Source organism: Carassius carassius, chromosome 17, assembly GCF_963082965.1.
Source record: "Carassius carassius chromosome 17, fCarCar2.1, whole genome shotgun sequence".
Taxonomy (NCBI): domain Eukaryota; kingdom Metazoa; phylum Chordata; class Actinopteri; order Cypriniformes; family Cyprinidae; genus Carassius; species Carassius carassius.
Window position 1 is genome coordinate 3,034,606 of NC_081771.1, and position 27,697 is coordinate 3,062,302.

At 36.4% G+C, this 27,697-nt stretch overlaps 1 protein-coding gene across 3 annotated transcripts in view; it reads left to right on the forward strand.

Moving 5' to 3' along the window:
* LOC132160759 (voltage-dependent calcium channel subunit alpha-2/delta-2-like) overlaps positions 1 to 27,697 on the forward strand; it is a 302,784-nt gene that overhangs the window by 108,972 nt on the left and 166,115 nt on the right. The gene's annotated exons all lie outside the window — the stretch shown is intronic.

The window sequence follows — 27,697 nt, forward strand, 5'->3', positions numbered from 1 at the left end:
GGCATTTAGATGTAGCAGTTACATTTTCTTCTGGACAGGCTTGATTTCTAAAGCTAAACGATGCAGGTGTGTCTGTGTGTGTGTGTGTGTGTGGGTGGGTGGGCGGTTTGTTCTCAGTGGTCTTTATAATCATAGCTTCAGGCTTCAGCTGACAGCAGCACTTTGAAATCATCTTTTATATATGAATTGTTCACACACACACACACACACACACACACACACTTCTGGACGTTGGCGTATCATCAGGGACCGCAGATGTAATCGCTGATCTGTGGTATGTAATTTAGTTTAAGTTTAAGTAAGTTTCTGGTTAAATTGCACTAAGTACTGAAGTCAACAAGAAATTAAGTTTGACTGAATGTTTTCAACATTGATAATAATCAGAAATGTTTCTTGAGCAGCATATCTTGCATATTAGAATGTTTTCTGAAGGATCATGTGAGGCTGAAGACTGGAGTAATGATGCTGAAAATTCAGCTTTTAAAAATAGATTTCAGATAGAAAACTGTTAATTTAAATTGTAATAATAGTTTACAATATTGGTGTTTTGCTTTATTTTCGATCAAATAAATACAACCTTTGTAAGAAAATAAGACTTTCTTCAAAAGCAGTAAAAATTGTATTAATGGTAGTTTAAATATATTTCTCATTGGTTAAATGTTCTGTTATATTCATGTTATGTTAGGGCAATGATTCTGACCATTTTATTATAATTAAATAAAACAAAACTTTAACATTTATGGAGGATTAAAATGAATGGCATTTGATATTGACTTAAGTGGATAAACACAGAATCCTGCTGACTTATGAGAAATAATCTCATCTAAGATAACACAGAAAACCCAAAAATATAAGGAGATTTGACTTATACTAAACTATCAGTGTTCTGTTTTCTCTCGCAGCCTGAAGCCAAAAAGAAAAGAAAATCACATAGACCTCAAATGTGCCAAGAGCACTTTTCTATCTTTCAGTAATGAAACCCTAAAGCAAACCCCCTGAACCAGGTTCACCCATCAGTGTTTACATGCTCTTTCAATGTGCATAGCGTGTCTTTAAATGTAGGGATTGCAGGGATTGTCTCTCAGCCTTTGTTTATTTGTGCCTTTAGGAATCTCTTAAAGGCATAATTCACTCAAAAATACATTTCTGTCGACGTTTTCTCACCCTCATGGCAGATTTGGGTGAACTACCACCAAGTTTTTCACTAAACTAGTTGACATTGGTATACCTCATGGGAATGCAACATCACAAATGAGGTTTCTTTAATATCTCATTTGTTTTGCCTTGACTGCAATGAGATTACATAGAGCGCAAATGGATCTTAAATCTTCAGTTTCTAAAATGTTTCTCCTGAGACTCTCTAGTAATCTCAGAGTGTCCTCTTTAAAAGAAAACAACAGTGTGCTCAGATTCAAAAACCAACTCAAACGTGTTTTTTTTTTTTTAAGGAATAGTCCAAAAATGAAAATTAACATATTTTCCCCCTCCGGTCATCCAAATTTTTTATTTTTAATTTATATTTTAAATAAAATGTTATTTTTGTTTCTTAATCAAACCAGATTTGGAGAAATTTAGCATTGCATAACTTGGTCACCACTGGATCCTGTGTGGTGAATGGGTGCCGTCAGAATAAGCTGATAAAAACATCACAATAATCCACAAGTAGTCCACAACACTCCAGTCCATCAATTAACATCCTCTGAAGCCATAACTTGCATGTTTGTAAGAAGCATTCATCATTAAGATGTTTTTAAAGTTAAGCATGATATTGATATTCCTCAATCATGTAAATTTGTTCTCTGCGAATTTCAGCAGTTAATTCACATTGAGCAGCTTCATTCCAACGTTGTTCAGATGGATAGATTATTTTTTAAAGTTTATGTTTAGAATCTTGCAGACAGTGATGATGTCATCATATCATTTGCATTTTATGTTCTGGTCACATTTCTTGCGTTTATTTGTGTTCTAAATTGTAATTGGTCTTCAATTTCTTGTGTCAATTTAACCATCTACTGTAAGTTAAAAGAGCTCTGATGTGAAACTTAATTTACACAGCACAGAAGCTGAAAACCCCATGTGAAAACTTCTCTTTTGCTGCCTTACAAGAACTTTTTTGCCTACTTGGCAAGTCTGGCCTTATCTTAGTTCAGCTAGTTTTGTACATTCTATAGATATAGGGGGGGGGGGGGGGGGGGGGTGGGCACAGCTAGTGGCTTTTCATTTTTTTTTCGCTGTAAAATGATACAATTGAATGAGAGATTGTGTGTGTCCATCTGTGCATGATGCATGCGTTTCTTTTAGAAGGTCTTTGTTAAGGTTTGAAAGAGGATTTGCACATTCTGTCTTTTAGTGTCAGTTTCCTTGCAGAGGAAAGATTAAGGTTGTATCAGTTTTCTTGTTTAAATACATTTTCTTTCCCCTGGATTCCTTGCACAATGAGATCAAAAGACGTGTATGCTGGCTGTGGTGTGCTTTGTTTGTACTGTATGTAATGCAGAATGATGATTTCCACTGTTCGCTCATCCTTCACCATCCCCCTACAACCCCCCGATGTCATCAGTCCTGTATCTTATCTCCTCCTCCTCAAATACGCACAGACGCACTAGAAATCATCATACAGCAATAACTGTGGTGGTGGTTACAGACCCCAGTACTAAAAAGAAACGGAAAATTAAACTGGATGTGTTATTATAATCAATTTGACAGCTTGACTAACTTACTCAGACTTTGCTTGGTGTTGTCTTGCTATATAATTATTTAAAATTATAATAATATATTACATTTATATACCTAGAATATTATAGACTTTTAAATAATTTTTATATTTGTATATTTACATTACATTTTTATATTATATTTGACCTGTGACCCGACCAGTACTGTTAAATGTTATGATCAAATCAGACTCAAATCCAAAATTACTTGCTCTAATAATAACAACAATAATAATAATAATAATATATGCATACAAAATTGACATTAATATAAAGGATTTTTATTAGGGATGTAACGGTATGAACATTTCTTATCAAGATTTAGTGACCTAAATTATCACGGTTATCAGTATTATCATGGTATTGTTAAAATGTGCTGGAGATGTTCAAAAAGTACCAACACATAAATCACTTTACCAAGTTTTATATTTAAAAATCAACAAACAACAAATAAAATGACGTTTTGTTTGTAAAATCACTAAAACAGTTACATCACCAATGACGTGCAGATTTTAAATGACAACTTGACTGACAACAGTTTAATAGCATGTTGAAATATCTAATGTAAATGTTCAAATAAAGTTTTGAAAAATCTTCCTACAAAGGTAAACCTCACATTTACGGCTTTAAATAAAGAAAATAGTTAAGTCAAAATGATAATTGGTTAATAAATGATTATATGTATTTTATCTCCTCCATAAATAATTCTAGATAACTTATCTGAATGGTTTAAATGTGTAGAATCCACATAAGCTTGTTTTTCATCAACCGGTCAAAATTTACAGCAGGGCATGCAAATTCGGTCCGTTTTTGGCCAGACAGAAACTGCTACACACAGTCTGAATGTAAATATAAGTGTCTGTAAATCCACTCGCTGACAGCAGATGGCGCTTATGAAAAAGCTGAATTACAACAATTTCATGTTAACTCTGTGGACAAAGCAGTATTGTTATTAAGAACACTTATTTAGGTTTTACATGGAGTGAAGATGAAAACAAAATGACATCGAATCGTTTCTGAAGACAGTCAGAACCTTCAGAGGTACATGCAAATAATTAATTTGTTCATATATTCATTTGTATAATTCCCTTAGCACTCTTTTAAAACCAAAGCTTTTCTGCCCTGTTTTTACACAAAGCGAAACTACTTTGCGCTGTGTGCACGTGAGACTGTTACTTTAAACTGTGCTTTATGCTGGACAGTATTTTTTTTATCGTGAGTTGCTCAAATCATGGTAATCTAATAAGGTTTTAATTATAATTAAAATATGAAACGGTAATACTAACCGTGGGGAATTTTATCATGATTTATCGTCAAACCGGTAATCGTTACATCCCTATTTTTATATAAGATATGTTATATATTAGATTTATATATTTAGACTCTTATTATACATCCAGACACACTCAAAATTCAAATTGTTTGTGTAATATAATATAATAATAATAATACTTGTAGTAAATTTAAAATTAAATTTAAATGTAAAATTTAAAAATGTATATATATATATATATATATATATATATATATATATATATGTATATATATTTGGGCTGTCACTTTTAGTTTGAAAATCGATTGCACAATCGATCGGACCAACCAAAAAAAGTTTCGAAAATTAAAATAGGGAATCGATTTTAACCAAATATGTACACTATTAATTTTAAAATAATTAAATAATTAAAAAATATAGATGTAACAAAACTCACAACCAAGCAGAAAAAGAAAATAAAGAATTCCGAAAGTGCAGTATGTGTTGCGAAAGCTAGACAGAAAATACCAGCAATTTTATGCGCCTATAAGACCCAGTGACGTCGAAAGTGACCTCTTATGCTGCGTTCACACCAAACACGAATAGAGCGTCTAGCACGAATAATTTCAATGATAAGTCAATGTAAAGGAACGTTTACACGCGTATTGAGGTCTCGCGGCGCGGTAGACGCGAATTCGCCTCATTTGCGCATCTATTTACAGGAGATTCTGAGTTATGAAAAGGACCATTGCAAGCTGAGAGCGACCGGCTTTTGTGGTGGAAAACTGGCAGTAATAGCCCCACCTTTGCGCAGCTGTACGTGAGTGTCCCTGGGACATCAGTGCGGTCGGAGCACGTCTTCTCAACAGCTGGACATATAGTGAATAAAAAACGCTCTGCTCTGGACCCTGAAAATGTTGATCGACTTGTTTTTCCTGTCCAATAAATTTGTAATGGCCCTAGCCTTTTTGCGCATTTCATGCCTGCCTAGTGCCGCCTAGCCTAAGTGTCGGTTACGTTCAATAAAAAAAAAAACACACATGGCCTGTTCTCAAGTCCAATTAAAGTTTCATTTTTTGAATCATTATTTAAAATAATCTTGGAGATTTTTGAATTGCCTAAATCATAATTGCAGCCGGGTTGAAGCCTGCAGTGATCTTTTTCTTTTATTGCAGCCGTCCCCTCTGCATATATATTTTTTTCGAGGCACTCCTGTTGCTGTTTGTTATTCTGCCAGAAACTTCATGCCAATAAATAAGAAATATTGCTGACTTGTGAGTTTCCAGCGCTCTCTTTACGTTCGTCCGTTATTTGACGTTGAAAAAGGAAACGTCTTTTTTTTGACATGGAAAATCGATTTTACAATCGATTCCATGAACACGTCTTAAAAACCGAAAATGATTTTTTCACAAAAGTGACAGCCCTAATATATATATATTTATAATAAATCGAACATTTTGCTAGGGTGCTCTGGGTGGTTGCTAGTTTTTCTTGCATTTTAAAGTGCTTTAGAGTGGTTTCCATCTTCTAATGGTCTGCTTCTCATTTCATTGTGTCAACCTGCACCCAGCTCTCCTTTTCCCACCTAAACCATGAGAAGGAAGGCAAGTTTCTGATCTGAAAGAACACAGCAGCTCGCTGGGAAATGTGCATTCAGCTGAATTCAGATCAGCGCTCCACTTTCTATTGTGTTGGCTTCTTCTCGTGGAATCTTCAAACGCCCTCTCGATCCATTGTTATGCTCCTAAAGCCAAACGCTTATCCATCCTTCCCTCTGAAGCACCAGCCCACACCTCTTCTATCTTGCTTTCTCCCTCACATTTGTTTATTCACTCTGTCTCCTCTTGTTTCTCCAATGGATCGGTTCGGATACACTCATAGTGGTCTGTATTTCTCTCTCCAGCATGCACACACTCTTGAAGCTGGCTTTGGTTCTGATCTGTGCCTCTGGCCCTTCTCCCAGGGTTCGTTGTTTGATGGGATTTGTGCTTTGGTATTACAATTGCAACATCTCTCTATCGCACGCACACATATAGACTTCCTGCAGTACATAAAATACAAATGACTGCATTTTAAAACTGTGCACATGTATGCCAGCTTATAAAAGCTAAATCAGACAGTTACATGCCTTTCCATTACTGTCAGATACAGAGCAGCCCACATGCACACATATGCAACAAAGACAAAGAATCGCTCTTCGCTGCCATATGAGAGCAGATGCATAAATGAATGCGAGAGGAATTAGAATAAATGTTTTCTGCATTTGCTTCTACTTCCGGAGCTTCTACTATGGCCTGGTTTCCTGTCAGCCTTCCTGTAAGCTGCATTGGAGCAGTCTGCATGTTTGTGCCATTTAGCGTGCATTATATGCAAGCATACAGTATGTTTTGTGTCTCTTCAGTGACCCTTTCCAAGAAACACATTTGTGAGAATGATGTTTGAAGAGTGTGTGGGTGGGTTTACTTGGCTCTACTCCGGAGATATAATTTTTCCAATTTTAACATAAATCTTACAAATCCTCACTTTTGATATGCCGTTGAAAGTGAAACATTGATTTTTTTTTTATTCATTTATTTGTGAAAATATACAAAGCTAATTATACTTGTTACAAATTTCATAAGTAATATATTATGCCGGGAAGGTGTTCCGGGCGCGTCCCACTGGGAGGAGACCCCGGGGAAGACCTAGGACACGCTGGAGAGACTATGTCTCCCGGCTGGCCTGGGAACGCCTCAGTGTCCCCCCAGGAGAGCTGGAGGAAGTGTCTAGGGAGAGGGAAGTCTGGGGTTCTTTGCTTAGACTGCTGCCCCCGCGACCCGGCCCCGGATAAGCGGAAGAAGATGGATGGATAGAATATATTATGCTCTTTGGTTGGTGGGTGAAACTCATGAAGACTTTGTTCCTCAAAATTAAAAGACAATGTAGGAAATTATATTTTGCATTAAGGAAATGATGGCCACTTGGCCCACTTGCAGTGTGATAATATTTTAATGGTAATTTAGCCCATAATTTACCTCAAGATTAAATTATTGCATTAAATCATTATTATTTTTAATTATTAAAATTGGCATTAAATAAATAAAAAAAAATGCTACAGTGCTGTGTGATTGCAACTTAACACATTTACACATTTCAAATAACATTTATTTTGACATTCTGATCATAAGAATTGTTTTACTTTTTTATTTATTTAAATGTATTAATGCATTTTAATTCTGTGTGTGTGTGTGTGTGTGTGTGTATATATATATATTTTTTTTTTTAATTCTTGCCAGTGTTTAAGGATACTGCTTTCTGTGATCAGCAATCGGCCTCAAAAATCCTGATTGGAGCACCCTTAATATATATGTGTGTGTTTTTTTTAATATTACAGACCTACATTTTTCATTTTTATAAATATTAAGATTACTGTCAAATTTTACAATCAAATCTGATTTGAAACCAGATAATCAGGTGCTATAATAATAATGATAATAATAATTGTAATATATATTTAAATTATATTAATATATGTTTCATTATATTATTAGCATTTTTAAATTTACCTCCTATTACTCACGGCACAAAAATGGTCTACTACATGTTCAAAATTCATTTTGATACAGATCATAATGTGTTTAGGGGATATGAAGTACTTTTTATCCATTTACCTCCAAATTAGTCAACTACACCAATAGCATGTATTTGAAATATTACATTTTTATGAAAAGAAAAAACGGTTGTTTCTGGATATTGATCTACGTAGGTGTTGGGGCAGAAATATGCCATTTGCTGGTTACAGAAAAATCTGACAGAAATACAGTTTTAGAGAAAAAAAAATTGTAATTGCCACATACATCCAGCAGATGCCCATAGGCATCCATTTGTTTTTTCTGGATGTGCCTAACTGCTCTTATAAATGCAATGTGTAACAAACATGATCACCCAAATGCACAAACACACAAACATACCTGGTCTTTGTCTGTGAAACATCCACCACGTCTCTGTGGGTCTCTGCAGCGCATGTGGGACTGTCAATGGGAGTAAGCATTTATCACATAAACTGAACGCGTAGGAGTTTCACGGCACATCTTTTGCACGCTCAATCACGTTATTTTAAATGTAGACACTCAAATAGGGATCAAAAGCTCAGCCAAGATTGACGAACAGCTGATCATAGCTGTACAGGTTTTTATTATTATTATTATTTCTTACCTACATATATCTAATAGTAGAGTTAAAGTAAGTGATGAAAATCCATTTATCCTTAACTGAAACTTTTTTAAAAAAAAATTTTTAATGTGTTTTTAAAAGCGACATGTGAACGGCCTCTAATCAATTGCGGATGGTTTCACCATCTCGGGTGGATAAAAAAAGTTTAAGAGGATAAAGGATAATGAAAAGCTAAAATGTGTTACCAAATATACTTGGGTGGCCCACCCAGGTGAAGTCGGGTGAAGTCGGGTGGGCCACTTGGCTGAATGTCACTTCACATCACATTCACTTCACTTCACTTCACAAGTCTATGTGTGGGAAGCACTTGATTTACTCAGGTGACCGGCTGAGTGTGTAAATTTGTACATGTACAGCTGTATTTGATAAACTTAGTGAGTGACATAGTGCTTGACATGGAGAGAACCGTATAACGTGTGTGTGTGTGTATGCTGGTGGCCGGCACTAGCATCTCATTTCACACACAGCTGAGACTTCAAAGGCAGCCCACATTAACCCTGTGTGGCGGAACCCTGCGTGAAACCGCATTTCCCATCTTGCCTTGCTCTTCATCATCTCCCTTGACACCCGCATTTATATTGAAATGACCTGATGTGTGCCTCGTCTGTCAAAGATAAAACTTCAAACGAGTTCTGCACATGTGAGATGAGTCCAGGAGTCATCTGTGGTCAGGTGTGTGTAAAGTCAACGCCTCGCTTCAGGTGTAGCATGAAGAGGACGATCTGAATAGTTCTGCAATCAGTGTTGATGGTATTGGGGAACTCACTTCCTCTGTGTCCTAAAACGTGTCAACTTAATCATGTGACATCGACTTAGAACAAAACAAAGGTAATGTCAATGCAAATTCTAAATCAATGGTTCCTTAGTGCATGTTTCTGATCTTATTGTACGTCGTAACTTGACATCATGGTGCACTAACCACAACTGCATCATGATATAAAATCAGCCCCTGTTGTTCAAACTATGCAGCTTTTCAGAATCAGGCTTTAGAGATCTACCAGTTAATTTAACTGAGTGTTAAGTAATTGTGAGAGTCCTGATGATGACTGGGTGATAGTTAGGCTGATTGTAATGATGGTAGTTCTGATGTTGATAGTTTTAACGACGACACCAGAAAGCTAATGATGGTCACATAACTGTGTGATAATGATAAAACTTTGTAATATATGATGCTGATGATGGCCTAATTATGACAATATACATGTAGTCTAGATCAGGATTTTTTCAGGGCGCGAGAATCAGTTAAATTCCCTTGAGGATTTATGAATTTGAGTTAGCAAATCTTTAGCCATCCACTAGGGGCAATCTGACTCCCACTGCTAGTCGACAGGTAGAGCAGAGTGTCACGCTTATTGACAGTGTAAGATTATTAACAGTTAGCCGTGTCGGAAATCTCACCATATCTCAGAAACACGCTCAGCTATCACATTGAATTAGGTAAACTGGTTATAAATTTATGTTTCAGTTTAATTTCGCACACTATACCAGGGGCAGTTCTAAACCCTTTTAGATGGGTTTCAGCCCCCCATCTGTCAACTTAGACCCCGAAAACTGTCTTAACGATCAGGCCAGTGCTGCTTCCTCAAGATAGTTTTTCATTCTCCGTATTTTAAGTCGTGTAAGTTTAAACACTAAAGTAATTTTAAGTCATTTAAGCCCTCTTCGCACATGCACAGATTTTCTTTGCTCTTGCACAAAACCGGACGCACGAGGCATGGAACTGGCAAAAACTGCATACAAACCTAAATACAAAAAAAAAAAGAGATATAGTAAAACAAGGTAGCTACAATAAACAGTTTATGTTAAAGCAAAAATACAACAATAAAAAAATCAAGGAAAGGCTCTGAAGAAATCTTTTTTGAGACTACTTTTTAAAAGTGCATAATGATAACCTTTGACAATGAGTAATTCAGGTGCGAAAATAATTTAATATCTATGGCGCATGAGCACAGAGAGATTTGAGTGTGCACAGGACACAGTTTGAGTGAGAGGAGAGACACGTTTTAAGTTTACCAGTTTGTGTGAGAGCAAAGAAAATCAGCGTGCGAGTGGAGAGATTCGTGCTGGCACATTGTTTTAATGTGCTTTCGCGCTACAATAATGCGCTCTCGACATTTGTCAGTGAAATAACGCCATAATTTCTATGCACACTGCGCCCGCACACATGTGATGTGCACAAACAGATAGCCTTAGCCTCCTCAGACAGCAGGTGTATACCAATGGTTGTCTTGATAAGTATCATCGTAAGCGCGGTCGGTTGTTCTGGGTGAACGTAAACAGTAAAGAAAATATCACATTTAATTGTAACGGATCTGTGCATTTCTTATGTAAATAATGTTAATGAAAAAAGAGCAAAAAATTGTTAGCTGCTTTAATAGCTTTAATGGATATTTGCATTTATGGTAATGTTAATAAAGTAATTAGGTGTGAATATGGGGAGGGGGTGGTTTGGGGGGGCGCGAGTGAAATTAGACAAACTTGGTGGGGTGCATATCCTAAAAGGTTGAAAACCCCTGATCTAGATGTTTAAAGGGGTCCTATTATGCTATTTCACTTTTTTAACTTTACTTAGTCTGTAATATTGCTGTTTGAGCATAAAAAAGATCTGCAAAGTTACAAAGCTCTAAGTCCACATCAAACGGAGATATTTTATTTAACAGATATCACTTTCCAAAAACGAAAACGAACGACTCGTTTGGGCTACAACGCATATTTTCCAGGATTTGTCATATCACAAATAAAGACGAATGGGATAAGACCTGGTTTTATTTTACTTTATTTTTATTTTATTTATATGACAATATACAATCATTTATTTTAGAAACTGGATAATATTAAATAATTTTATGCATAAATAAAATGGTTAGGTTTGAATTATTACAGTATGTGAGGATAAAGAGACTGCGGAGTGAGAGACAGTGGCCATTCTAAAACAATATTTAATTGCAGCAATGATGAAGACCCTGGTTAATGTAAAATATCCCAACCGTCATCTCTCTGCTCTGTATTTTCTTTCACAGATACAGTCTCTCTATTGACTTACACTGGTTTGATCTCTGACTGTGTTTGGGGGATGTACTGCAGGGCTTTGGCTCTTGATGAATTATGAATCTCTAGCTGGACTGTTCTGTTATGGCAAGGATAATGTTGTTTGTGTGTGTGTGTATCTGGACTGGTCTCAGGCAGGGATAAAGCCATTTGTATTAGAAAGGATTTACCCCAGAAAGCAGATGATAAAAACAATGGGCAAATCTCTGATTGAGTTGAATATTAGAGTTTGTGTGTCTGGAAGCATGTGTGTTTGTATGTCACTGGGAATAATTAGTTATTTGTCATGTAACAGATGTTTTTATACTCACAGCGACCTGCAGTGCAACTTTAAACAGGTTCAGTCGCTGTGGAGCAACATGAGGTTAAGTGCACAATCATCAGGACAGAGATTTCACCACAAATCTGCTGCATCTGTGACATGACGTGGATTACCAGAAATTAATTTCATCCTCAGTTTGTAAAAATATTGTGTTTCCACTAATGTGCTTTCTGTGGATGTCTATAGGCAGAGACATTGCACAGGGATTAACGTTAAATTGCATGCTGTTTGAAACTATGACATATATTTGACATACTATGGTTGAATTACTTAAGTTACATCCAGTATTATACAAAACACAGAAACCTATTGATGACATAAAGCAGACTTTGCCAAAAGCAGCAATACTGTTTCAGTGGAATGTTATTTTTTAATGTATATTTTATTATTTTATTTCAAAATAATTTGAGAATGAACAATATAAGTTGCATGTTTCTACTTGTCCCAGAATGTCTGTAGACTTCCATTCTAAGTGCATTACTGTAAACTGTGGCAAAATATGTTTTCTGTGCTAAGCTTTTGCTTTTCCTCTATTCCTGTATATAATTGTTTTGGAGCGTCTACTTGTCTGACACAGCTATACGGCCACTGATAATCCCACTGTGTGTCAGTTTTATGTGAAATCCTGGATGTGTGTTCTGGCGGCGTTAACCAGTGAGACGTTACTCCTCTAATTAACAGCTTTTAGTCATGGCTTCCCGAAGGACCCCATTTAACACTGTCCTGTGAAGTGTTGCAGCGACCGCCACATGAGTTCTTCATCGTATGGTTTAAGCAAACACTAGCGTTTTACACATAATGGGATAAAGTAATGGGATTTCTGTAGTATGTAGGATTGTAAAATTGCTTGATTTCAGGTCAGTAACTCTTATTAAGTTACATCCATCCAATATTAAACAAGATAGAAACTCTTTTGAAAGCTGCAAACTTTGCCAAATGCAGCAATTAGTGCTTCTGTGGAAGTGTTTGATGATGTGCAGATTTTTTATACAATTTTTCTAACTTGAGAAAATAAATAATATTAAATAAAATACAATAAAACCCACCCAGCATTTGTGTAGGCTATGTCGTTTAAATAAGTTTGGAGACTAATTTATTTTATTTATACATTCTTTTTAGAAATTAAATATTGTTAAATAATGTAATTATCTTATTTATTTATTTTTAAGAAACCATTAAATAAAACATACTGTATAGTAAGTTTCATTGAAATTATTTTGGGGATTTATCTCATTATTTCCATGGCAAAGAATGAAAAATGAAGAATGATAAAAACCAAGTTAATTGCTTGATCAACATAAAATTGGTGTCATTTTGAAGCTTTGAACGTTATAAGTGCTTTTCAGTTAGCTGAAAACAGAATTTTAACAAAATGTACTTAAATTTCAGTTCACTCCACTACATTCATGCAGAAAAAGTGATAAAAATGTACAAATTAAACTCAACAGCATCGTGTTTTGTGTGGCAGGGGTACAGTATGAGACTCTACTTCATTTACAGTAAGTACTCATCCTCATCATTGCTTGTTGCACATTTTTGCGCTTTGTCTTCGGTGCTAGTTCCTGGTTATATATCCTCTAAGAGCATTTCCTCTCTTCTCTTTACGTTCCTGAGCTCGTCTTTTTTCCCTTTCACTTGCTCTGTCTCGCAGCTGCAGTGAAATCCTTGCGGTTTTGTCTGAAAGGCGGCGTGAATTCTCTCCGATTCTGCCTCTCTCTGTCAGGTCCTTTGTCCTGCCACAATTATCATAGTGATGGAAATGAAAGACACAAAAGAAGCAACCTGATTTTCAATAGGCAGCTTTTCAAAGTCTTTGTTCGTTTCTAATGTGACTGAAAGACAAAGCAGAAAAGGGGAAAACACAGGAGAGAAAAGGCACATTTGTTTTTTAGAACGTTAACATGTGAGATGTATCTTTTGCATTATGGCCATGTTCAGCTGCCATCTCTTCCTCTCTGTTTCTCTTCCAGACAGGCTAAGTTTAGAGCTTTTGTGGAATTTGTAACAGCAGAAAGTTTCCTCGAGTCTAAACGGATCAGACACACTCCTTAGTGTCGGTTTTTCTGCATCCTTTTTAGGGTTGACTGCTAGTTTAAAGGAATGTTCCGGATTCAAAACAAACTCTACAGACTTCAGTTTGTGGTATAATGTTGATTACCACACAGATAATTATTTGGACTAGTCCTTTATTTTGCAAACGCAAGCAAAACCTTCATTCACATTAATGCACTTATAATGGTAGTCAATGGGGGAAGACATGGAGGCTTTAAAGCAGAAATGTGCAGTGTAAAACCACTTATATTCATACTTCCTTACTGAAAGTATGTTATTTGAGCTTTAAAGTTGCCTAAATCCATCTTTTAGCTGTAAGACTACTGTTGGAAGAGCTTCTAGACATGCATCACCAACCAACATTAATATTTCTGTTAAGTTCCCAGGATTACCAGCTTTACATAGCCATTGCAAAAGGTGAAACATTGGATATAACTTAACACAGACAGCATAAGTAAATGGTTTTATCTGGTTAACGTATATAAAGTTTAAATCTGGTGGCTAAACTTACCATAAAGTGTGTATTTAGATGTTTTTTTCCTTGTGCAATATGGTTCCCCATATACTTCCATTGTAGTTAAAAGATTTTGGAAAAGAAAAGGAAGGAATGGATGTGGCAAGTTGCAAGGACTTAAACATTCTTACAACCTTCTTAAACATATTGTATAAAGGTCATAAAGCAAACATTGTCATAATTCATCAACTCGAGTTCATGAGCAGTCGCTTGCCATAAATGTGCGCTATTCATTGATTGAGAATCACTTAGATGCAGTCTGAACTAAGCACTGTTGAGCCTGTTGAACACACAACAACGCCAACTTGTGACGCGACAACGTGCAGCGCTGTTTTTTTATTTTATGAAATCATCTTGAAGTTTAATAATAGGCGGTATCGTGATTTATGTTTTTCAATCCCCATAATATAAGACGACATAAAATGTTCATTAAGACATTTGTTTTACCATTTCATGTACTGAAGACTTTTTATGACCGTAAATTTAAGAAAACTCAACTGGAGGGATTTGGCTTTATTCGCACACATGCTTAATTACATTTTACAGTTTGCGCGCATCTATTTTTATCAAGCAGCAACCTTCTGTTAAATGCACATGAATGCCACCACAATGTGGTAATTACGAGTGGGAATACTTTAGATTTTCTTTAAGCTCTGAGTTTCCGAGTTGGGGATGTGTCAATGAGAAACGTGACAGAATCGATAGATCGATGGATGCAACGTCTGTTGTTGGCGGTAATTTTTTAGTTGAAATTAATAGACAGTATTGCAATATAACAATTAATAATAATTTGTAATTTATTAAAAGAAGGTACACTGCCATCTTGTGCCAACTAAACTGACTTGAACGCAACCTTAACCTTTAACCCTGTTAACCCATGTTGTGCTCCGGTTATTTCGGTTATGTTGGTTATTTCATTGAACACAGAAACAGATTTTTGACATTGTCTTTCAGCTTGGCGGTTGATTTATTTCTGTGTGCTTTTAACATATTTGCAAAATCTTAAAACAACAACAACAAAAGACTAAGAGCCCCATTCATTTGTTTCTTGATGATTCTTTCGTCCCAGTGATGCAGCACCTTTTTATATATGTCTTTAGCAGTCAGTGGCTCTGTAGTGAATGACCCTGTGTTTCTACACCTTTTATCAGAGCTCTGCTTTTGTGTTCAGTGAATTTAATCGCTTCGTAATTGGGTGTTTTTTTAAATATCAGAGTGGAGGTTGATAAACAGCAGAAAGAGCTGTGAGAGAATCAGCCATGCTTGGCCAGGTGAATACTGAGTCACATTGGCAGAGCAAAATTACCCACAATTCATTGCCTGCTTAGTGAGCTTCTTTGAAATGTCACAATATTTTAATGCTATAGGTGAGAAGAGAAAGTTAATGTTATATCTAGAATAATTGTATATGTTCGTTGCCTGCATGCATTTATGTGTCCGTAAATTAATAAAACACTTGTTAGATGAGCATGATTTAGCTTGAAGCTAATTTTGTAGTTGTTTGTAGATATATTTCTTCCAACTACAAAAGGATGAATGTCACAAAGATTTATTAGTTATATTATATCTAAAGATTAACAGGGTAAAATAAGAAATCTTTTTTTTTTTTTGCATAAGTATAATTGAGCATAATTTTACTTTTATTTTAAACCATCTGTTATTTTCTGGAACAAAAACACAACTCCCCTTTAAAATATCGACCACAACTCATTCTTACTCTGTGATTTATATTTAAGTTATAATATATTACATATATATATATATGTGTGTGTGTGTTTGTGTGTGTGTATATAATATAGCTATAATACATTTTTTTTTATATGCAAAAAAAAATATTGTCTTTAATAATCTTCTAAATAAAATTTTTTGCTTAAAAAATATTTTGCTTTTGAGGTATTTATGTTTGTGTGTATATATTGCATAATCCATAAGGATACCACATTTAGCCAAGCAAAGATGTGCACATTTGAACAAAATGTAAAAAGTACTGTTTTTAATTGCTTTTTTAATATTGAAGTTGCACTTGACACACGCCCCAATATAGTCTCGGGTTAATTTCAAGGATATTAGCACACATAAAGTGTAAATAAAACAAAAAAAAACACCTTCATTATTTCAGTCAACTGAGCTCCCATGATGCATGGGATTACCATATTATTTATTTCTCACGACTGCGACTGATTTCTAGATGCCTTTTTCTGGACGCAACAGAATAGGCAGCTTTTTTGGAATAATGCGCCGTAAAATCACAATAATACCCTCCGACAGCTCTCACAAGGCAAGATAGAAATCAAAGCTTTCATGAAAGCACTTCTGGCACAGGTAAGCCATTTTAGATTACACATTTGAAGCCGGGAGAATATCTCGAAATGGCAGTCTGTAAAAAATCTCCCCGAGCAGAAATGGTAGTGCATTTGAGAAGAACCCCAGGGTGATGATGCCCTCCGTGGATATCTGGGAGTTTCTGTGATAGCGGCTCAGAGAAATGAGCGCCGGTCAAACCTCCAAATGAGTTTGTTTTAATAGTTTATGTCTGTGCTTCCTAAGTGGCTTTTAATTCATTCTGACACTGAATATAAAGACCTACCCAGCGCTGAAACGCAGATAGTGCTCTGCGTATTAATATTACCAGGCGCCATCATTTACAATCACCCCTTCGATTGTGAAATCACAAGCACCGCTGTTTATTTCTTCCCGAACTGCACTGGATGCCGGTTGAAGATGAGATAGGGGTGTTTCTAAGTGGTATTAAGGCATTAATCTTTGCCGCTTGGACAGAGGGAAATTAATGATCATTTGCGCTGACGACATAATCGGGCTTCACGCTGTCCTCCGATGCTAAATTGCCGTCTTTGTTCCACGTAGTATCTCTCTCTCTTTCTCTCTCCCGCTCTCAATCATTGCTCGTTTCCTGGTTGTTTGCCGTTATCAGTCATTAAGTGGCTGGTTTCTATGGCAACAGTGGTTTGGAGATGGCCTGGTAGGGTGTCAACTGGCCTCTGGTCTAGCACGGTGAAATCACCTCGTCACGCTGCAAAGGTCTGCATGCTCTTCTAGGTAACCGTTGTGCGCTTTTTCTGTTGCAGCTGTCGGTTTGCATGCGAAGGTCACGGTGTGCATGGATGTGTGAGACGGAGTTAAAGGGTTGACTCACCAACGAACTAAGGTTCTGTCATTGCTTGGTCACCTGGGTGTTGGTTCAAACCGTTCTTTCATCTATAGGACCAGAAGGAGATGTTTTGCAGGATGTCCTCGCTGCTGTTTTCCATACAGTGAAAGTGAATGGGGACTGGGAGACATGTGCATTCAAATAACACCTCGAGATGCATTGCATACAACCCGAATTCCGGAAAAGTTGGGACGTTTTTTAAATTTTAATAAAATGAAAACTAAAAGACTTTCAAATCACATATTTTATTCACAATAGAACATAGATAACATAGCAAATGTTTAAACTGAGAAAGTTTACAATTTTATGCACAAAATGAGCTCATTTCAATTTTGATTTCTGCTACAGGTCTCAAAATAGTTGGGACGGGGCATGTTTACCATGGTGTAGCATCTCCTTTTCTTTTCAAAACAGTTTGAAGACGTCTGGGCATTGAGGCTATGAGTTGCTGGAGTTTTGCTGTTGGAATTTGGTCCCATTCTTGCCTTATATAGATTTCCAGCTGCTGAAGAGTTCGTGGTCGTCTTTGACGTATTTTTCGTTTAATGATGCACCAAATGTTCTCTATAGGTGAAAGATCTGGACTGCAGGCAGGCCAGGTTAGCACCCGGACTCTTCTACGACGAAGCCATGCTGTTGTTATAGCTGCAGTATGTGGTTTTGCATTGTCCTGCTGAAATAAACAAGGCCTTCCCTGAAATAGACCTTGTTTGGAGGGAAGCATATGTTGCTCTAAAACCTTTATATACCTTTCAGCATTCACAGAGCCTTCCAAAACATGCAAGCTGCCCATACCGTATGCACTTATGCACCCTCATACCATCAGAGATGCTGGCTTTTGAACTGAACGCTGATAACATGCTGGAAGGTCTCCCTCCTCTTTAGCCCGGAGGACACGGCGTCCGTGATTTCCAACAAGAATGTCAAATTTGGACTCGTCTGACCATAAAAAACTATTCCACTTTGAAATAGTCCATTTTAAATGAGCCTTGGCCCACAGGACACGACGGCGCTTCTGGACCATGTTCACATATGGCTTCCTTTTTGCATGATAGAGCTTTAGTTGGCATCTGCTGATGGCACGGCGGATTGTGTTTACCGACAGTGGTTTCTGAAAGTATTCCTGGGCCCATTTAGTAATGTCATTGACACAATCATGCCGATGAGTGATGCAGTGTGGTCTGAGAGCCCGAAGACCACGGGCATCCAATAAAGGTCTCCGGCCTTGTCCCTTACGCACAGAGATTTCTCCAGTTTCTCTGAATCTTTTGATGATGTTATGCACTGTAGATGATGAGATTTGCAAAGCCTTTGCAATTTGATGTTGAGGAACATTGTTTTTAAAGTTTTCCACAATTTTTTTACGCAGTCTTTCACAGATTGGAGAGCCTCTGCCCATCTTTACTTCTGAGAGACTCTGCTTCTCTAAGACAAAGCTTTTATAGCTAATCATGTTACAGACCTGATATCAATTAACTTAATTAATCACTAGATGTTCTCCCAGCTGAATCTTTTCAAAACTGCTTGCTTTTTTAGCCATTTGTTGCCCCCGTGCCAACTTTTTTGAGACCTGTAGCAGGCATAAAATTTTAAATGAGCTAATTAAGTGGATAGAAGTGTAAAATTTCTCAGTTTAAACATTTGCAACGTTATCTATGTTCTATTGTGAATAAAATATTGGCTCATGTGATTTGAAATTCCTTTAGTTTTCATTTTATTAAAATTTAAAAAACGTCCCAACTTTTCCGGAATTCGGGTTGTATGTTTTTATGTTGATTATGACATCGGTGACAAAAATCAATGAGGTCTGATGTTAAAACTGCGGCGACATGACTTGATGTGCCATTTTTGAGTGCACTTCTAATTCTATACAATGTAAGTTAATAGTGACTGGGATGCATTCATGTACATTGAAACATGATGTATCAAGATGTGACATGCTATCTCTGAAGCCAATAAAAAGATGTGTTAGTCGATTGTTTTTGATGTTATTGACATGAAACATGGTTTTGAGGTACATCATATACATGAACATGTGTACATGAATAATGACTTCAATTCCTCACATAAAACTATTGAATGACTTCAGAAAACTTTTAATGTAATGCACAAGTCATTTAGATGCTTGCAGTCATGCTTTTTGTCATTTTTGGCACTTGACAGCACCTGGTCACCATGCACATTATGTTTGGAAAAGAGCCGCTTCAACACCGCATTTTGCATTTATGCATTTGGCTTTTATGCAAAGCAACTTACATTGTTTTCAGGGTATACATTTTATCAGTTTATACAGTTAACTGAAACTAAAATCATGAAAAAAGTCTTACTTCAAATAAAATCTATTTAAACCAGAATAATAAATATATACATTGAAACTTATTTTATTTCAGCTAAATGCCAAGGAGACTTTTCTCTTTTTCAATTAGTTTTCATTAACTAAAACCAAAGTTACTAAAATAATTACTAAAATTGTATAAAAGAAATTAAGCAAACATAAAAAACTAAAACTGATAAAAAAAAATGACAAAACACAATATATCTTTAAACTTCAATCATTAAACTTTATCTTTAAACTTAAAGATGCAAAATACTAATAAAAATGAACTAAAAATCTTATTAGCTATGTTTCAACCCAAAGCTGTGAATTTAAAGGGGTTTTTAACCTAAATATTAATTTTCTGTCATAATTTGGTTGTTCTGAACTTAGGGCCCTATGAAATCAATTTTATTTTGTCCCAAATTCCGTTTTATTTTATTTTTACAAAATTCATTCAATTCCATAATTTTTTTTTAAACTCTGTTTTAATGGTTAAATAAAATTCTATTAACAAAAAAGCATCATGAAATTTACACAATTCAGCAGCAATTTAATTAAAGTTGAACAAAAATTACTTTTTTAAGGCCCTATGAAATATTTATGCATTTCCTTCCAGGGTTTTTTTTTATTTTTTAATTCAGATCAAATTCATAGATGTAATCATAGCTAATGACACTAAAATACCACTGGGTCACACAGAGGAAAGAAAGTCATTCAGGTTTGGAGTGAAGCGAGAGTGTGTAAATGATGACAGGACGCTCATTTATGGGTGAATTACTCCTTTAATAAATTCCTGACCTCCTCAGAGACTCGTCGTCCGCTCTTTATTTGCTCTAACAGAACGTACACATTAACACAGCATGCTAAAAGCCTTATCTCTTTACACTTCCCTTTAAGTGTCTTCTCTTTTCACCAGTCTCTTTTAAAGGGCTTTGACCCTATTGGCGTTTTACATGGGCGGCACATCCCTTTAATTACTCTCTCATTTTGTCTCCCAACGCTCTCTTGCACGCTTTATCTGCTTCATGTTGAACATGTTGAATGTTGTGTGTGTGGGTATGTGCATTTATGCTAAATGCTGATGTCACATGATATTTGAATATCCAAGGCTGCTTTGTAATGTGAGACAAACATATTTGAGATTTCAGTCATGCCTGCAAAAATCTAAGATATGAAAATGCTTTTGAAACACCAGTATATCTATGCAAAAACACAATTTATGTTTTAAAATAAACTTATAGATACAGTATATGCACCTAGATGATGTAACTTTGTTATTTTTTTTTTTACTTTTATACACATGGATACGGCTTAAACAGTCAAGGTCATTGATGGAAAAGCTTGTGATCGCGTGTGTTTCCCTTTTTATTGTGAACAATATAAACTGAATGATATATGTAAGTGGTAGGATCTGAGTTTTTGGTCCTGTCATCTCTCATAGAGTTTTAGGTTGTGTGTATTTCCTTCAATTTTATGTCAGAATTTGGAAATCTTCGTTTCCAAATTGTGAATTTGGAAATGGCTATTAATGAAGACTTAATATTTCATTTCCCAAAAAACTTATTTATTTTAAAGTCAGGATGATTTGGGGTTAGGGAATCTCTCAAAACCTGTCAACTATATATTTTACTCCAAAATCATAAGAAACAAGAAATCATAATTAACTTAATAAAAGGAAGCTTATTTTATTGTAACTGATAATTGTTGTTGAATTTTGCAATAATAATAAATATATTTATTGACTATTTAAAAAAAGAAAATACTTATAGTTTTTGTTAACATTTAATAATTATTATATTAAAAACTCATAAAAATATGTATACACTTAACAGTAATAAATGCTTAGTTGTCATAAAAATGTCACAAAGCAAAAATCTTAATGGTTCTTAAAAACCTTTTTTGCTTATACAAAAATGTATGCATTTTTATTTTTTATGAATGTACATGTAATGCATGAAATGCACCCTGATTTAAACCTAATACAGTATGTGCAGCATTCATTTTTTATTTTTATTGCATTTTTCATTGTCGATGAACCTCCAGCAATCTCCAGTGTTTTTCCTCTTGTCAGCTCAGGAACACAGCCATTATCAAGTGCGAGTGATCCCTGCAGATCTTTAGCTATCACCCTAGAGTTCTCCGTCGATTGTTTGAGGATTCTGCAGTGTGCCCTTGGACTTATTTTTGTAGGACAGCCACTCCAGCGGAGAGAAGCAGCAGTGCTGGATTTCATTCTGATTGTAAAGCGAAATCCTTTGGTAACCCTTTGCAGTCTTCTGAGCTTCAACAGCCCTTCTGAGGTCTTCTGAAATCTTCTAACTGCACTTGAACAGAAATCTGTTTGTGAAGGGCTGGTAAACACACTGCTCATGTGGCAGCGAAGGTCAAATGCACTTGTAAGGTGATTTGAACAACTCGCTCCAATTATTGTTTTCAACAAGTCATTATAGTTTCCTCCAATGACCTTGTCAGTGAGGTTTGCTAAAACTTGCATCCCAATAACCGTTTCTAAGGCCAAGTATTAAATGTAGTTTTTTTAGTAAAAATTTAACTGTCTTTATTGTGACAGCTGATAATATCAGATCAGATTTTAGGGGTCGTTCTGTTGAAATCTAGATCATTTTAATTGTGTGTATTTTGGAGCCATGTTTAAAGATAAAGCCACACATTGGATTCAAATCAAATACCCCATCAGTGGACATGAGCTCAATTCCAATTTATCAAAAGATTCCTTGTGTTAATTGCGTTCTTCGGGGGGTATAATGGCGAACAATTAAAGGCAGATCAGACCTGTCGTTTCACCAGCGGGATGCACATCTGGCCAGCCTTCATCAACTTCCTCCTCCTCGGCTGTCTGGGTTTGCAAATTTCCTGTCAGGGTAGTAGCTGTAAAACAGTGTTCTTTTGCAGTTTGAGTTTAACAGTATGTGGCCTTCAATTAAATGATGTTTTCACTTATCAGGATAAGAAGGAGAGGGAAAAAAGCCAGCTGGGATGATTTGGACCGTATCGGAGAGGAATCATTTTGTCACATGGGAGCGCATATTTAAAAAATATTTTGAGCATATGTGTCAAAGTCAACATGAAGTTGTTTCCTTGCCTGTGAGCAAATCATCAGTGCTTCAGGTAAAAAAAAAAAACATTCCCAAACTTCTCGGTCATCCCATCATTAGCTGTCCACAGGGCTGAAAGCAGCCCACCCCCCCTATACATGTATCTCACTCGCTCATGCCTCATTGCGCAGCTGAATAAATCACTCTAAACTGAATTTAATGGCTTTATATCTGAACGGGTTTCTATGGACTGAGACAGGGATATTTCCTTAAGTGAGAGCTAACTTTATTGACTTAGCCTGCGCAAGGGCAATGGCTGCACATTTAGAATTCATTTGACATTTGAGGTGGTAGGGGACTCGTTTGGTGACATTTCGCCGCCTTTACAGAAATGCGTTCAGCAGAATTCAAAGATAAGAAAGGCTGCGATTACACCGTTCTTTTCACGTATTGTCCAAGGACATATTCGCATGTAATTTTACCAAGTGACCCTGTTCATGCTCTGTAGGTGGAAATAAAAATCCCCAAATCCCTTCATGAAAGGAGAAACGGCTCTCAAAGCCATCTGAAGTCATCGTTTTATGCATTTTCGAGCATTTTCAGAAAGAAAATGTATTTTTATGGAGTGACTTTGGACATCTGGTATTGTAAATTACAGAAAAAGTAATAGATCAAAATAAGCGGCTTGTACACTGTAAAAAAAATGTAGTAAATAGAACAAAGATTATTGGAGTATGCTTTACAAGAACATTTCTATGAGGTGACTTTGGATGTCTAGTATTGTGATTTAGAGAAAAAAAATGATTAAAAAAAAGATGAAAAAATGTCTAAAAGGTTATTGGGATTATACCAGTTTCATCATTCTTACTTGTTTTTTTCCTGTAATTATTTATACATTTTTCCAATGTCTGAGTGAAATTTGTTTCAAACTAAATCCATCCCCACTTTTTTTTCTCTCAGTGTAGGGAAATAAAAACCATTAGTAATATCTAGGTTTTTCAGCTAGACGGATGGATTGAGTGCAGAGCAATTGAGACTTTTCTTAAGTCTCCCCTGCTTCTCAGTGTTTCTCCTAAAAAAGGTCTCAACAAATGATCCTAGAAGCAAATTATCTAGGCATTGCCATCCACATCAGTTAATTATCTCAATACTATTACTGTTTGTCAATCACATTCCTTTTAGAGGAGACATAAAAACATCTGAGACAAAGATGATATTTAAATAAGGCATAACTAATAGTCTCTTGAGGGATGAAAGATCAACTTATATGTGATTATAATATTCTTCACAGGATTGTGACTTGATGCGTTTTGATCAGGCAGTTTGATTTTGTGTCACAGCACAAACATTATTATTGTTTTTGATTAGCTTGAGGTTCTTGACTAACGTTTGTGATTCCATCCACATCTATTTGCGCTGATACTATGAGTGATATCTTAATTCAGTCTGGCTTCTTTGAAGATTAAGTCTATGTTTGGGTCCATGCATATGGACAATCATAAAACATGCCTCAGTCTTCTGCCCAGAGAGGATTAATGATGAATCATTGAGGTATGATCTGTTTCTGGGAGTTCTGTGAGAGTATGTTCGGTATAAAATAAGTAACTTAATCCAAAACAGAAACAGGAAAAAAAGGCTTTCGGTTGTTCGGTAATCGACAACAATTAGGAGCAACATCTAAACATGCTCTCATTCTTAATCACACACACTTTAATTTTAGCTCAACCCTGAGTAATAGCCTGCAGGCTACGGACTCTCACACAGGAGCCAGAGACAGTGAGATGGAGACGAGACATTAACAACTGAAGCAAATTAAAGTGGTGCGTGAAAAACACCAGTATGATTCTAGGTGTTTATTGGGCATTTTATCAAGCACACACTACTCCTCAACATGACACGTGGTTTGTGCTGTGATATTGGGTTGTTGAAGTTGATTTTCCTGACAAAGTGTAATGCATAGGAGCTTTTAAGATCTCTAAGCACAAGTATGAGCAATAGAAATAATAATGATTTAACAAATGCCATTTATAATACAGAGAGGAGACTAAATGTGTGCAGCCGATAGATTGTGCTCAAGATGATGGACAGATGACGACCTTCATCAGCAAAGCAGGAAATAGTGGAGTGATTAGCATGATGAGCTCAACACACACACACACACACACACACACACACACACACAACTTCTAGATATCAGGCTTCGAGGTTTGTAACTGTGAGAGTGTGTGTGTCAAACTCAATCAAAGACAGCCTGAAGTGTGTGTTTGTCTGCTTGTGTGTGTGTGAGAGAGAACTTATGTGTCACAGCTGGTTTCCTGTTTCCACCTTCTCTACATTAATTAGTTATCAGCTCTATCCAAGGAACGCAGACATAATTGGCAGATTACAGCACAATTTTCCTTAATTGCTTCCTGTGTTGTGACATTGACTTTAGGCAGAGGTGGGTAGTAGCGAGTTACATTTACTTGGTCACATTTACTTGAGTAAATTTTTTGGGTAACTAATACTAATTTTGGAGTATATTTAAAGATGGGTACTTTTAGTCTTACTTAAGTCATTTTTTGGGAAAAATCTGTACTTTTACTTCGTTATTGTGGGCGACACTCTTCTTGTTACTTTATCTTAATGCAATACAAGTTATAAATGCTTCAGTTTATTCCAAACGCGCCTTATACTTTTCGCTTGGCAATGAGTGATGCCCATTCGCAAATGATTCATTCTCTTGAGTCAATTCTGTGTAAAAGCTTGATCAAACCAGTTGGCAAACCACTGAATTAGTTTGTAAATCAGTTTGAATCAGTTCCCTGTCGTCTGAAGCAGTTCTCACTCAGAGTTGTAACAGAAAGTTTAAGAACATCAAGAGCGTTGCAGACGTGACTTTGGATCTACACTCATTTGAAAGCAAATCTGCAAAAGCTATTGTTTGCTAGCGTTGAAGATCTTTATTAGATGAACATGTGTGCTGTCTACAGTTCAAGAGGTATAACTTAGATAGGCTACTTTCTATTACAGTACCAGGTACTATTATGACATTAGTTTGTTGAATACAATGTATCATTTTTACATTAAATAAGCTGTCACAGAGTATCAAAATGAATACCATCCAAAACTGTGCTAGCTCTGTTCCAGGAGGAATGCCTTTGTCTAGACACAATTAATATTGATATTTACACAATATTTACACTTGCAAAAATATACATTTGTTTATGTTTTGCAGAACAGATGGAAGAAGATCCATCAATGTGCATTTGGTTTGTTATGTTCAGATGTTCGGTAACTGAGCGGTTTTCACTCTTCTCCATATCAGAGGATATTTATACATATATAAGACATAATTAATATACTTTAAAATATTATTTAATTCATTGATGCAAATCAGAATTTTCATCAGCTGTTACTCCAGTTTTCAGAATCATATGATCCTTCAGAAATCATTCTAATATATTGATTTATTACCAGTGCTGGAAACAGTTTTGCTGCGTAATATTTTTTGGAACCTGTGACATTTTGTATATTGTATAAGTTGGGTATCATTTTATCAATTCCGTTTCCGCTTATCGATTCAGATTATTATCGATTCCTTGTTTCAGTTTCCAATGTGGTTAAAAAAATTGTCAAACATGTTCTGTCTCTTTTTTTTGCCAAACATTTAATTGCTGCTGAATACAATGAACAAAAATCACACAGCTACACAAAACTGGACTCAATTAAGAGCTGTTTGTGTGCAAAATAGAAAGACTTTGGAATTTTTTTATTTTTATAATGGAGGTAGTAGTTTTTTTACAATTCTGAAAAAATATTAGACAACTAAACAAAATCTCATGGAATTTATGAATGGAATGATTCAATGACTCACTCAAGATTTACTTGTTTCTTCACTGGCTGAATCAGTGTCTTTGAATGAATCTCTTGAATGAATGATTCAAAGAGAAACACATTTTTTACAGCCCCTTTTCACCACCTAAAAAAAAAAGATGCACACAAAGGAATTGATAGGTGGAATTTACATTTTACAAGAAGTATCCTATTCCTGAAGTTAAGTACATGATTCTGGAATTGGAATTAATTTTTGATTCCCAACCCTAGTATTATATCATTATATAATAATGGAACTTATATAATAGGTGGAACTTGAAACATTTCTAAATAACCAAAATATTTTTTTAAATAATTGTTTAACAAATAGTTCAATTAAAATAAAAATCCATCCATCCATCCATCATCTTTCGCTTATCCGGGGCCGGGTCAGGGGGCAACAGTCTAAGCAGAGACGCCCAGACTTCCCTCTCCCTAGCCACTTCCTCCAGCTCTTCCGGGGGAACCCCGAGGCGTTCCCAGTCCAGCCGGGAGACATAGTCCCTCCAGCGTGTCCTAGGTCTTCCCCGGGGCCTCCTCCCGGTGGGACATGCCTGGAACACCTCCCTGGGAAGGCGTCCAGGAGGCATCCGAAATAGATGCCCGAGCCACCTCAGCTGGCTCCTCTCGATGTGGAGGAGCAACGGCTCTACTCTGAGCTCCTCCCGAGTGACCGAGCTTCTCACCCTATCTCTAAGGGAGCGCCCAGCCACCCTACAGAGAAAGCTCATTTCGAAACGTAGATTGACCTGTAAATCGAGAGCTTTGCCTTACAGCTCAGTTCCTTTTTCACCACGACAGACCGGTACAGCGACCGCATTACTGCAGAAGCTGCAACGATCCGTCTGTCAATCTCCTGTTCCATCCTTCCCTCACTCGTGAACAAGACCCCAAGATACCTGAACTCCTCCACTTGAGGCAGGAACTCTCCACCAACCTGAAGTGGGCAATCCACCCTTTTCCGACTTGGAGGTGCTGATTCTCATCCCAGCCGCTTCACACTCAGCTGCAAACCGAAAAAGGTCCTGGTCTGAGGAGGCCAACACGACATCATCATCCACAAAAAGCAGCGACGAAATCATATGGTCCCCAAACCGGACACTCTCCGGCCCTTGGCTGCGCCTAGAAATTCTGTCCATAAAAATTATGAACAGAACCGGTGACAAAGGGCAGCCCTGCCGGAGTCCAA